The sequence below is a fragment of the Micropterus salmoides genome, unplaced genomic scaffold, assembly GCF_014851395.1.
Source record: "Micropterus salmoides isolate LMB-PRFRI ecotype aquatic unplaced genomic scaffold, ASM1485139v1 Ms_hic_scaffold_19, whole genome shotgun sequence".
NCBI classification, from domain to species: domain Eukaryota; kingdom Metazoa; phylum Chordata; class Actinopteri; order Centrarchiformes; family Centrarchidae; genus Micropterus; species Micropterus salmoides.
The window spans coordinates 32,079,353-32,091,868 of NW_024041039.1; the positions used below are offsets into that span (position 1 = coordinate 32,079,353).

Genomic DNA, 12,516 nt, shown 5'->3' on the forward strand with positions numbered 1-12,516 from the left:
TAAATTAGTGAGTGTACAGCTTGTTTAATAATAAATAAATTTTCTGTCCCCTCAAAATAACACATCACACAGCCATTTATGTTTAAACTGCTGGCAACAAGAGCCAGAGCGTTCAGCTATCAAGCTCCTCTCCTGTGGAACCAGGTTCCAGTTTGGGTTCAGGAGGCAGACACCATCTCCACATTTAAGAGTAGGCTTAAGACTTTCCTCTTTGATAAAGCTTATAGTTAGGGCTGGCTCAGGTGAGTCCTGAACCATCCCTTAGTTATGCTGCTATAGGCCTAGACTGCCGGGGGATTTCCCATGATGCACTGAGCTCCTCTCTCCTCTACTTTCTCTCCCTCTGTATGCAACCTCATCCCATTATTGCATGTTACTAACACAACTTCTCCCCTTTCTGGTAGTCTTGTGCTTTCTCGTCCCTCTCCTCTCTCCTCCTATCACTTCCTGCAGGTGTTTCTGGCTCTGGAGCTGTGGAGTCTGGAGCTGTGGTTGCGGGTCACCTGCTGCCCCCGTGTTCCTGCTCGACACCCTCTGCTGCAACGACTATTGTTGCTAGTCCTATTGTTATTATTGTTATTATAATCATTAACATTACGATTGTTATCATTTTCACTACTATAAATATCTGTACCATTTTTCATTTAGTCTATAGCAACATCACCTTTACTGTCTGTACCTCTGTGTGTATATTGTGTAGGCTGCCTCCCTCCCCTCTCTCTCTCTCTCCTTCCATCCCTCTCTCTTTCTCTCTGTTCCTCTCCTGCCCTCTCTCTCTCCCTCTCTCTCTCTCTCCTGCTCTCTCTCGCCCTCTCTCTCCTTCACCCCCATCCGGTCGAGGCAGATGGCCCACCCTGAGTCATGGTTCTGCTCGAGGTTTCTGCCTCTTAAAAGGAAGTTTTTCCTTGCCTCTGTCGCCTAGTGCTGCTCTTGGTGGGAACTGTTGGGCTTCTGTAAATAACATCATAGAGTACGGTCTAGACCTGCTCTTTTATGAAAAGTGCTCAGAGATAACTGTTGTTGTGATTTGGCGCTATATCAATAAAATTGAATTGAAAATTGAATTGAACAAAAGTGAGTACACCCCTAAGTGAAAATTCCCAAATTGGGCCCAATTAGCCACTTTCCCTCTATGGTGTCATGTGACTTGTTAGTGTTACAAGGTCTCAGGTGTGAATGGGGAGCAGGTGTGTTAAATTTGGCGTTCTCACTCTCACACTCCCTCATACTGGTCACTGGAAGTTCAACATGGCACCTCATGGAAAAGAACAGAAAAAAAGAACGGTTACTCTACATGAAGATGGCCTAGGCTATAAGAAGATTGCCAAGATCCTGAAACTGCAGCAGGATGGCTGCAGCACGGTGGCCAAGATCATTCAGTGGTTCAACAGGGCAGATTCCACTCAAAACAGGCCTCGCCATGGTCGACCAAAGAAGTTGAGTGCACATATTCTGTGTCATATCCAGAGGTTGTCTTTGGAAAAAAGACGTATGAGTGCTGCCAGCATTGATGCAGAGGTTAAAGGGGTGGGGGGTCAGCCTGTCAGTGCTCAGACCATACGTCGCACACTGGGGCGGCTGTGGCTCAGGGGGTAGAGCGGGTTGGCCGTTAATCGGAAGGTCGGCGGTTCAATCCCTGGCTCCCCCTAGTTGCGTGTCGAAGTGTCCTTGGGCAAGATACTGAACCCCGAATTGCCCCTGGCGGCTATTCCGCTAGTCTATGAGTGAGTGTCAATGTTTCCGTTTGAGCACTTTTGAGCACTCAGTGTATGAATGTGTGTGAATGTGTGCGCTTTGAGTGGTCGAAAAGACTAGAAAGGTGCTATACATGTACGGAGCATTTCCATGAAGGAAGTGTCTTCTAAAGATGATGCGCATGAAAGCCTGCAAACAGTTTGCACTAAGGACATGGATTACTGGAACCAGTTCTGATGAGACCAAGATAAACTTAATTGGTTCAGATGGTGTCAAGCGTGTGTGGCGGCAACCAGGTGAGGAGTACAAAGACAAGTGTGTCTTACCTACAGTCAAGCATGGTGGTGGGAGTGTCACGGGCTGCATGAGTGCTGCCGGCACTGGAGAACTACAGTTCATTGAGGGAACCATGAATGCCAACATGTACTGTGACTAGGGGTGGGAATCACCAGAGGCCCCACGATACCATATTATCATGATACTTATGTCACGATACGATGTTATTGCAATTTATTGCAACATTTTGTTCTTTTTCCCAACTTCAAATTGTGTCCACAAAGGAAAATTATTTTTCTAGTGGACTGAAAAAGCAATTTTATTAGTAAAAAAACAAACTTCTCATGTACAATTTTTTAAATAAAAGATTGATACATATTGCCTTGCAAAACATCGCGATACTATGCTGTATAGATTGAAGCAGAGCATAATCCCCTCCCTCCAGAGACTGGGCCGCAGGGCAGTATTCCAACATAACGACCCCAAACACACCTCCAAGACGACCACTGCCACGACCACAAAGAAGCTGAGGGTAAAGGTGACGGACTGGCCGAGCATGTCTCCAGACCTAAATACTATTGAGCATATGTGGAGCATCCTCCAACAGAAGGTGGAGGAGCACAAGGTCTCTAACATCCACCAGCTCCGTGATGTCGTCATGGAGGAGTGGAAGAGGACTCCAGTGGCAACCTGTGAAGCTCTTGTGAACTCCATGCCCAAGAAGGTTATGGCAGTGCTGGAAAATAATGGTGGCCACAAAATATTGACACTTTGGGCTCAATTTGGACATTTTCACTTAGGAGTGTACTCACTTCTGTTGCCAGCGGTTTAGACATTAATGGCTGTGTGATGTGTTATTTTGAAGGGACAGCAAATTTACACTGTAAACAAGCTGTACACTCACTACTTTACATTGTAGCAAAGTGTCACTTCTTCAGTGTTGTCACATATATTTACAAAAATGTGAGGGGTGTACTCACAGTCTGTCAGATGATGAGACACTGTATCTTCAAACAAGCTGAAAAAGGTAAGCAAATATTTATCAACAAACTGCATACAGAAACAGAATGTTTGACAATCACCATAACTTTATCACAACATGTTATTTATATTGGTTGGTATTAATCAACCACCCTCTTCAGATTACTTTTTATAACTCATTTAAGAATATTTTAAAGGAAATGCAAAGCTATGGAAATGAGGTGACTGTTTTAAATAATATTAATGTGAAAAATAGAAAAAAAAAGAAATTACTGGTCAGTATGTTTTAGCCAGATTGGACCTTCTAGAATAACTCAAATAAGTAAAACTCAAATTGATCTTGTATTTTTAATTTTTAATTTTTTTTACAGGAATTTCTGATCACAATCTAGTACTCACTGCCCGGAAGTAAAAGGTTTATTTTAAGACAAAACAAGATATTTTTCCTTAAGGATACCAAAGAAAGATTTTTCCAAACTTAATACGGAATTAAAAAACTCAGCTTGAGATAGGTTAACTAGCATTGAATAAACTGTTGTATTTCGTAAGGCTTTTATAGACACTGTTAATAATGTTAAGGCCAAATTTATCAAGAAATGAAGTAATAGACATAAAAATTCAACCTACCCTGATTGACAGAACCTATTTGGAATTTCATGAAGAAAAGAGACCATCCACTCAAAAATACATTAAAATCTGGCTTTGATACTGATATGTGTCTCTTTAAAGACCACTGTAACAAAATATTAAAGGAACTTAGAAAGACAAAAGCAAACTTTTTCAATGACCTTATTAAACAGGCTAAAGGTAATAATCACTTGAAAAATTCCTTTATTGGATTGAAGTAAGGGCTGAATGGTTGAAGGTAAACATTTATGAATCACTGGTTGCTGGTTTAGGTTAAACTACTTGCTTAGCGGGACACCACAGTGAAAGCTGACATTGTCTCATAGACAGGTTGTGCTGCCGGTTGATGATCCTGCTCACGCTCAAACACAAAATTCCAAAGACCACCCAAAAAGTGTTGCCGCATGTATTTATTATTTTGCAACACAAGTGCACCACAGTGCAAAATGCTAATACACACAAAATGTGTATTAGTGAGTGAAAATGTATTTAGAGTTTTGCACAAAGAGTGGATGAGATTTGCAAAAAGTGTCTACCTGAACTCGTTTAAGGGTTTGCCAAAAGAGTGTTTTAGCAATTGTGAAAAACTGTAATAACTTCTCTCAAAAGGAAAATAAAGATATTAAATCTTACATTGTTGATGAAGATCAACAATATATTAACACAGGATGAAAATGAAATTGCTTTTATGTTTTTTAAAGATTCAGTTCGATTCAGCCAATCAATTTAGGATTAGGAAAATTGATCATACCACCAGCAGAGGTGGGTAGAGTAGCCCAAAACTGTACTCGAGTGAAAGTACTGTTACTTTGCAAAAACAAGTACTCAAGTAAAAGTGGTCATCATCATAATAACTACTTGAGCAACAGTACAAAAGTATTTACTAAAAAGTAGTGAGCAACTTAATTAAAAAAAACAAAACAAGTCTTTCATGTGGATGTGATTAGAATTATTTCAGATGGTCTTCCTCAGGTAAAGGTAAAGAAGTGAACATTTTATTTATTTGTGATGTGAGTCATTGCCTCCTGATTAGATTACCTGCCACATATACACCAGGACAACATTCCCAGTGTGTATCCATCAAGTGTGATTACAAAATATTAGTCTGTTAGTTCTCTAATAAGTAAAGATTGTTTAAAAATATTATTATTAAATACTTTTTTTGTTCTCCCTGATATTATATTATGATTTGTCAAACAAATCAAATAAGGAGATAATGCTGTGTTGTTTCATAATTTATTGCCTATTAAATACAGGGATTCCCACTTCTTCACTTTTACCTGAGTAAGATCATCTGTGGTTGAAAAATTATCAGTCACAGCCACATGACATAAGAGTAGTTTGGCTTTTTTGTGTGTCCATAATTTGGTCTGTCTTCATCAGGCTACAGCAATGAGCATGACTAGTTAAATGCAGACTGCTCGGACAGTTAGCTCGTAGCTACAGTTACCATGCAGCTTAGGATATATATGGGTTGGGTTCCTGCTTAATTTAGAGGAATGCCACAACCCTGTGTTCCTCATTTACACAGTTGATAAATAAATCTATTAAACAAGCTGTTTAAAAAGCTGAGTTTAAAAGCTTCAGTTATCACTATTTTTTTATGGAGGAGATCATTCTGAGATTGCCAACTACAGACCAGTTAGTATACTTCCAATAACATCTCAGGTGACTGAATAAATTGTGACCAAGCAGCTAATTAACCATTTGAATTTGTGCCACCATTTTTTAGGGGACTTTCAGACCTACCTCGATCGAGATCATCAAACAGACGGCCACTATAGAGGCACACTGCCACCCATGTCTTTGGTCTCTCCTCAAACGGAGGAGCAGAAGGATTGCTGATCTTCTCCTCCTGTCCTGTCGGTAACGTTATAGTGTTTGCACAACGAGGACGTTTAATTGCGACTAGCCTTCAGTATAATTGGTGCTGCAGGTAGTAATGATGATAATAATAATAATAATAATATAGTAGTGGCAAATACGCATTTGTTCATTTTTTATTCATTCATTCTTGTCAAAGATGATCACTGAACTCTTTAATAAACCAATCAATGTCAGAAGTACAGGGAGACGCAGCCCAGATAGATGATGACGACAAAACGCAAGTCTGTCATGTAAAGTCCTTTAGTGTGGTCGCAGAATTGCAGTGTGAAACCACCCAAAACTAACCGACTGGATCAAAATGTATCACAACATGAACTTTGGTTCGGACCTTGGTGGGGACTTTCAGGTGTGAAAGCCCACTTAAATGAAATGCAGTTTGGGTTTAGACCGAAACATTCGACAGAGACAGCATCTGCTATTTTGTGGAACAGTTAAAAGGCAAGTTGAATAAAGCAGGGTTGGTAGGAGCCATCTTAGATTTTAAAAAAGGAATTTGATACAGTCAATCAGAATGTACGGTTATCTAAATTATTAACTTCTTATTATTAGCAAATACTATTGAATAGATGTTGTCTGTTACTCTAATATTTGAGTGTCAGACAAAATTGTACAAGAATTAAAGGAACAATCTCATTCTTAGATTGTCTTATTGGTGTTCCGCAAGGTTCAGTTTTGGGCCCTCTATTATTCAGTATTTATATAAATGATACCTGTCTGTTCTGAAGTTAATATTCTAATGTATGCAGATGATATGGTTATTTATTATATATTACATATTACAAAATATTGTATTGTATTATAGTAAATTATAACCTGGCTTATTTCAGATTTATAAGAAATCAAATGAGTGGAGATGCAGCAAAACTGTACATGTATGTAATGATATTGATTGGTAATGACTCCCGGTTACGCCAATCAGAGGTCACTAAGATTAATGTTGAGTCGTTGTGTACATATGCAAAAACAATGTCGGACACCGTAGTTTTCTCTGGACCCCTGCCAAATCTGACCAGTGATGACATGTATAGCCGCATGTCGTCATTCCGCCGCTGGTTGTGGAGGTGGTGTCCAGCAAACGATGTGGGCTTTGTTGATCATTGGCAGACTTTCTGGGGAAGACCTGGTCTGATTCGGAGAGACGGCATCCATCCCACTTGGGAAGGAGCAGCTCTCATTTCTAGAAATCTGGCCAAGTTTATTAGTGGACCAAATCCATGACAACCCAGAGTTGAGACCAGGAGGCAGAGTCGCAGTCTAACACACTTCTCTGCCCTTCTAATTCAGCAGTTACCCACCCAAAACCCTACGCAGAGTCACAGTCTAACACACTTCTCTGCTCCTCCATTTCAGGAGTTACTTAGTGAAAATCCTATAGTGACGGTGTCTGCCCCCCGACCATCGAAATTATTTAAATCAAAGGTAAACAGAAGAGGAGCTGTACATAAAAACCTCATAAAAATTAAAACCACAAGAGCAATAGTGCAAACGAATAGGAAAATTAAATGTGGACTCTTAAACATCAGTTCTCTCTCTTCTAAAGGTGTACTAGTAAATGAACTAATATCAGATTATGATATTGATTTATTTTGTTTTACTGAAACCTGGCTGGGTGATGGAGAATATGTTAGCCTAAATGAATCCACCCCTCCCAGTCATATTAATACTCACATTCCTCGAGGCACAGGCCGAGGAGGTGGAGTTGCAGCTATCTTCGACTCTAGCCTACTAATCAGCTCTAAACCTAAACTAAACTATAACTCATTTGAAAGCCTTGTTCTTAGTCTTTCACACCCAAGTTGGAAATCACTGCAACCTGGTCCGTACTCTGAATTCTTACCTGAATTTGAGTTTTTTCAACTTTAGTCCTTAAAACGGACAAAGTTATTATTGTAGGGGATTTTAATATTCATGTGGACGTTGAGAACGACAGCTTTAGTACTGTGTTTATCTCTTTGTTAGATTCCATTGGCCATCCATTTCATTGGCCATTCCATTGAGTGTTCATGAACCGACTCACTGTTTTAACCACACCCTCAACCTTGTTCTGGTATATGAAATTGAACATTTAATGGTGTTTCCACAGAATCCTTTTTTATCTGACCGCTATTTGATTTCCCTTTGTATTGCTTAACTACACGCCATGGGCAACAATTTCTATACAAGATGTCTGTCTGATAGTGCGGTAGCTAAATTTAAGGACGTGATTCCGTCAACTCTAAATCCATTATCACAAAGTAACGGAGGACTCCTATGCTAATTTCAGTCCCTCCCAAATCGATCATCTTGTTGATAGTGCTGCAGGCTCACTGCGAATGACACTCGACTCACAAATTAAGGCAAATATCGCGGAAACTTGAGAGGAATTGGCGTTCCACCAAAGTGGAAAATTCTCGATTAATTTGGCATGATAGTCTTAAAACTTATAGGAAGGCCCTCCGTAATGCCAGAGCAGCGTACTACTCGTCATTAATAGAGGAAAATAGGAACAACCCCAGGTTTCTTTTCAGCACTGTAGCCAGGCTGACAGAGAGTCACAGCTCTATTGAGCCAAGTATTCCCATAGCTCTCAGTAGTTACGACTTCATGAGCTTCTTTAATGATAAAATTCTAACTATTAGAAACAAAATTCACCAAGACCTGCCCTCAACTGGCACCAACTTATCTCTAAACTCAGGAACCTTAGAAACAGCTGTAGAACCAGATATATGTTTAGACTGTTTTGCTTCCCTCAATCTTTACCAACTAACTTCAATAATTTCTTCATCTAAACCATCAACCTGCCTCTTAGACCCCATCCCGACTAGGTTGCTTAAATAAGTTTTATCCTTAATCAGCACTTCTCTACTAGATACGATCAATCTATCTTTATCAACAGGCTATGTACCACAGTACTTTAAAGTAGCTGTAATTAAACCTCTTCTGAAAAAGCCCAACCTTGATCCAGATGTTGTAGTCAACTATAGACTTATATCTAACCTTCCATTTCTCTCCAAGATCCTTGAGAAAGCAACGCCATCATCTTCCTGCTCAACCACATCTACGCCCACCTGGACAAGCCGGCGAGCACTGTGAGGGTCATGTTTTTTGACTTCTACAGTACTTTCAACACCATCCGGCCGGCCCTGCTGGGTGAGATGCTGACAGCGATACAGGTGGATGCCCCCCTTGTTTCCTGGATTGATGACTACCTGACTGGCAGACCACAGTATGTGCGGCTGCAACACTGTGTGTTAGACAGCGTGGTCAGTGCTTTCTCCCTTCCTCTTCACCATCTACACCACAGACTTCAACTACCACACAGAGTCCTGCCATCTTCTGAAGTTTTCTGATGACTCTGTGTGGTTGGATTTATCAGCAAGGGTGACGAGGCTGAGTACAGAGCTGTGGTGGGGGACTTTGCCATAGGGCTGTACATAACAATTATTTTTCAAGTCGATTAATCTAACAATTATTTTTTTCAATTAGTCGATTAATCTAACGACTAATTTTGTGTATTCTAAAGAAAAAAAAATTGCCTATTACTCAATTAACATACCAATTTATCCAAAAATAAATATCAAAAACATGTCTAATCAATAAATCAATATTTTATTCAATCATGATCTGATGAAGCACATTATAATAATGACAATAGTAGCATATGCTAAAATGAATCCAATTTCCACGTCACTGATGGGTTGTGACAATAGCTACTTTATTTCAAACTTTAAATGTTTCCGATATGGATTTATTTAAATATTTAGTAATATGCACTATGATAATCAAATGTATTTCTGCATCATTGGGGGGCAAAAAAACCCCAAATGAAACAATTCACAGACTATGCAGTCACAGATTGTCTGTAATGTTAGATTCAGCTGTTTTCTCACTCATATGTGGCCATTAAATCAACAGAAAATATGAAACGGCTGATTAGATGACACACGGTGTAAAATTCACGTTACCATGACAGCAGCGGGGCAGAAATTACTTTTAACACGAAGGCGATGAAGAAGACTACGTATTCTCGTGCTGATAATGTGCCGTGCTTGTGTGGAGACAGAAAGTAAACAGGATTTGTGATGCTGCCGTCAGTGCTCTGGAATACTTTTGCTTCACATTTTCATGCTGCTTCAAGTATTTGTGGACAGCAGTTGTGCTGCAGTGAAGCTACTTCCAACTCACAGAGAGCTCATGGAGCAGCACATTGCTCCTATCCTCCTTCTCAACAAGCATCAGTGCTGCCAAAACTGCATTCTATAATGACAGAATAAGCATTGCCACTGACTCAAGGAAATTATTTTCCACTTTTAAAGCGCTACTAAAGCCTCCTCCACCTCCACCACCCACAAACTTGTTTGCTGATACCTTTACTGCCTTCTTCACAGGCAAAGTGGAGGCTATAACTAGCCAATTCTTTGAAACACTCAAACTCAACCATTGTAGCAGTCCTACTACATCTTTTCCCCTGCCCTTCCAGGTCGGTGGTGGTTCACTCTCCTCGTTTACTCCTCTCACAGAGAGCGAAGTATCAGAACTCTTGACCTGTAGCTGTTCAACTACATGCTCACTGGACCCGATTCCTACAAATCTCCTCCAAGCCATATCTCCTACTGTGGTCCCGACAATCACTCATGTGATAAATACTTCTCTGGCTTCAGGAACCTTCCCGACCACTTTCAAAAGGGCTCGGGTTACACCCTTGCTCAAAAAGCCCTCACTTGACCCAACTCAAGTTGAGAATTATCGACCAGCGTCTCTTCTACCTTTTTTATCCAAAACTATTGAACGGGCAGTATTCAAACAGGTCTCAGAATTCCTCTCAGGGAATGACCTCCTAGATCCATATCAGTCTGGTTTTAAGAGTGCCCACACTACTGAAATGGCTCTTCTGTCTGTAACAGAAGCCCTAAGGTCAGCTACAGCTGCAGCCCAATCCTCAGTTCTTATCCTGCTTGACCTATCAGCTGCCTGCTCGCACGGCTTCTCTTATCACTGCTACGCAGACGACACGCAACTCTACCTATCCTTCCCGCCAGGCGATCCCACTGTCTCGGCGCGGATCACAGACGGTCTATCAGACATATCTGCATGGATGAAGGCTTGCCACCTTCAACTAAACCTCTCTAAGACTGAACTCTTGGTCATTCCAGCCAAGCTATCTATCCGCCATAACATCAAACTACAAATTGACTCAGCAACCATCACTCCAACCAAGGTGGTGAGAAACTTGAGTGTCATGATTGATGACCAGCTGTCCTTTTCAGACCATGTTGCTACTGTCTCTCGGTCATGCTGCTTTTCTCTATACAACAAAAGGAAAATCAGGCCCTACCTCACTCAGTACACCACCCAGCTTCTGGTACAGGCCATGGTTATCTCTCGCATTGACTATTGCAATGCCCTCCTAGCAGGTCTCCCAGCTTGTGCGGTGAAACCCTTACAAATGGTTCAGAACGCAGCAGCGCGTCTGGTTTTTGATCAGCCCAAAAGGACTCATGTCACTCTATTACTCAGTGACCTCCACTGGCTCCCCGTGGCCTCCAGAATCAAATTCAAGTCACTAATGCACACTAAAGTCTGCACCCATCTACCTAAACTCCATAATACAAACTTAAGTTCCTTCTCGGCCGCTACGCTCCTCCAACGAACGCTGCCTGGCTCTGCCATCCCTTCACACAAAGCAATCCCAGTCCCGGCTATTCTCATCTGTGACACCACGATAGTGGAACGAGCTACCACACGTCATCAGAGCAGGGGCGTCCCTCTCTAACTTCAAGAAGTTCTTGAAAACTCATCTCTTCCTCTTATAACACCTCTAACTTCTAACCTCTAACATGCACTTCCTGTGCTATTCTTCTATCCCCTACAATGATCTTGTATTGATTGCACTTTTTGTTAACTCTTACTTCCTTCCCTAGGTATCTACCCCATTGATGTGATATGTACTGTGAGCTCTTACAGTTCTTAGCTCTTAATATTTATTGCTGCTCTTACTAGTAGGTATTGTCAGTTGTAGATCTGTAGTTGATGCTCTGTTGATGCTTGTATGTTGTTCCTCAAATGTAAGTCGCTTTGGATAAAAGCGTCTGCCAAATGAGTAAATGTAAATGTAAATGTGAGTGACTGTCTAAAACACTCCCAAACTTTAGACCAGTCGAAGGCACGGTCCTGTAGCTGGAGCTTGCCGGGGGGAATACCACTAACACCGGACGCAACGACGCTTCGACACATGTGATGCGAGTTGATGTATTTACGTAATTGATTACATCGCCCCAGCCCTACTCTGTCACATGGTGTGAGCAGAACCATCTACAGCTCATCGTGACAAAGACTAAGGAGCTGGTTACGGATCTAAGGCACCAGTTAATGTTTCCATCCATGGGGTCAGTGTGGATGTTGTGGAGGACTGCAAATACCTGGGAGTGCACATGGACAATAAACTGGACTGGGTCAAGAATACTCAAGCCCTCTACAGGAAGGGCCAAAGCCGTCTTTATTTTCTGAGGAGGCTGAGGTCCTTCAACATCTGCAGGACAATGCTGAGGATGTTTTATGAGTCTGTGGTGGCCAGTGCTATCTTGTTTGCTGCTGTATGCTGAGACAGCAGGGTGAGGATAGCGAACACTAACAGACTCAACAAACTGATACGCAAGGCCAATTGTGGGGGTGGAGCTGGACTCTCTGTCGGTGGTGTCGGAGAGGAGGATGATGTCCAAGCTACATGTCATCTTGTACAATTTCTCCCACCCACTCCATGATGTGCTGCTCAAACACAGGAGCACTTCAATACAAGATTTATTCCCCCAAAATGAGAGAGCATCACAGGAAGTAATTTCTGCCCGTGCCCATCAAGCTCTATAACTCCTCCCTCTAAGTGACTGCTACAGGGACACTTAGTTAGTTATTAAACTGGACATTATCATCTGTTTTGCACAATAATATTTGTTTAGAAACCTAATGTGCAATATTCTCTGCTGCAATTCTGCAACTATTTATTCAATTTTACAGTGTGAAAAGTGTGACAACATACCCCGCTCTCCCCTACATATCCACACTCATTGTCATGAT

At 41.3% G+C, this 12,516-nt stretch overlaps 1 protein-coding gene across 1 annotated transcript in view; it reads right to left on the minus strand.

Moving 5' to 3' along the window:
* The window catches only part of LOC119910970 (glutamyl aminopeptidase), a 54,799-nt gene that overhangs the window by 1,443 nt on the left and 40,840 nt on the right, over nt 1–12,516 (minus strand). The gene's annotated exons all lie outside the window — the stretch shown is intronic.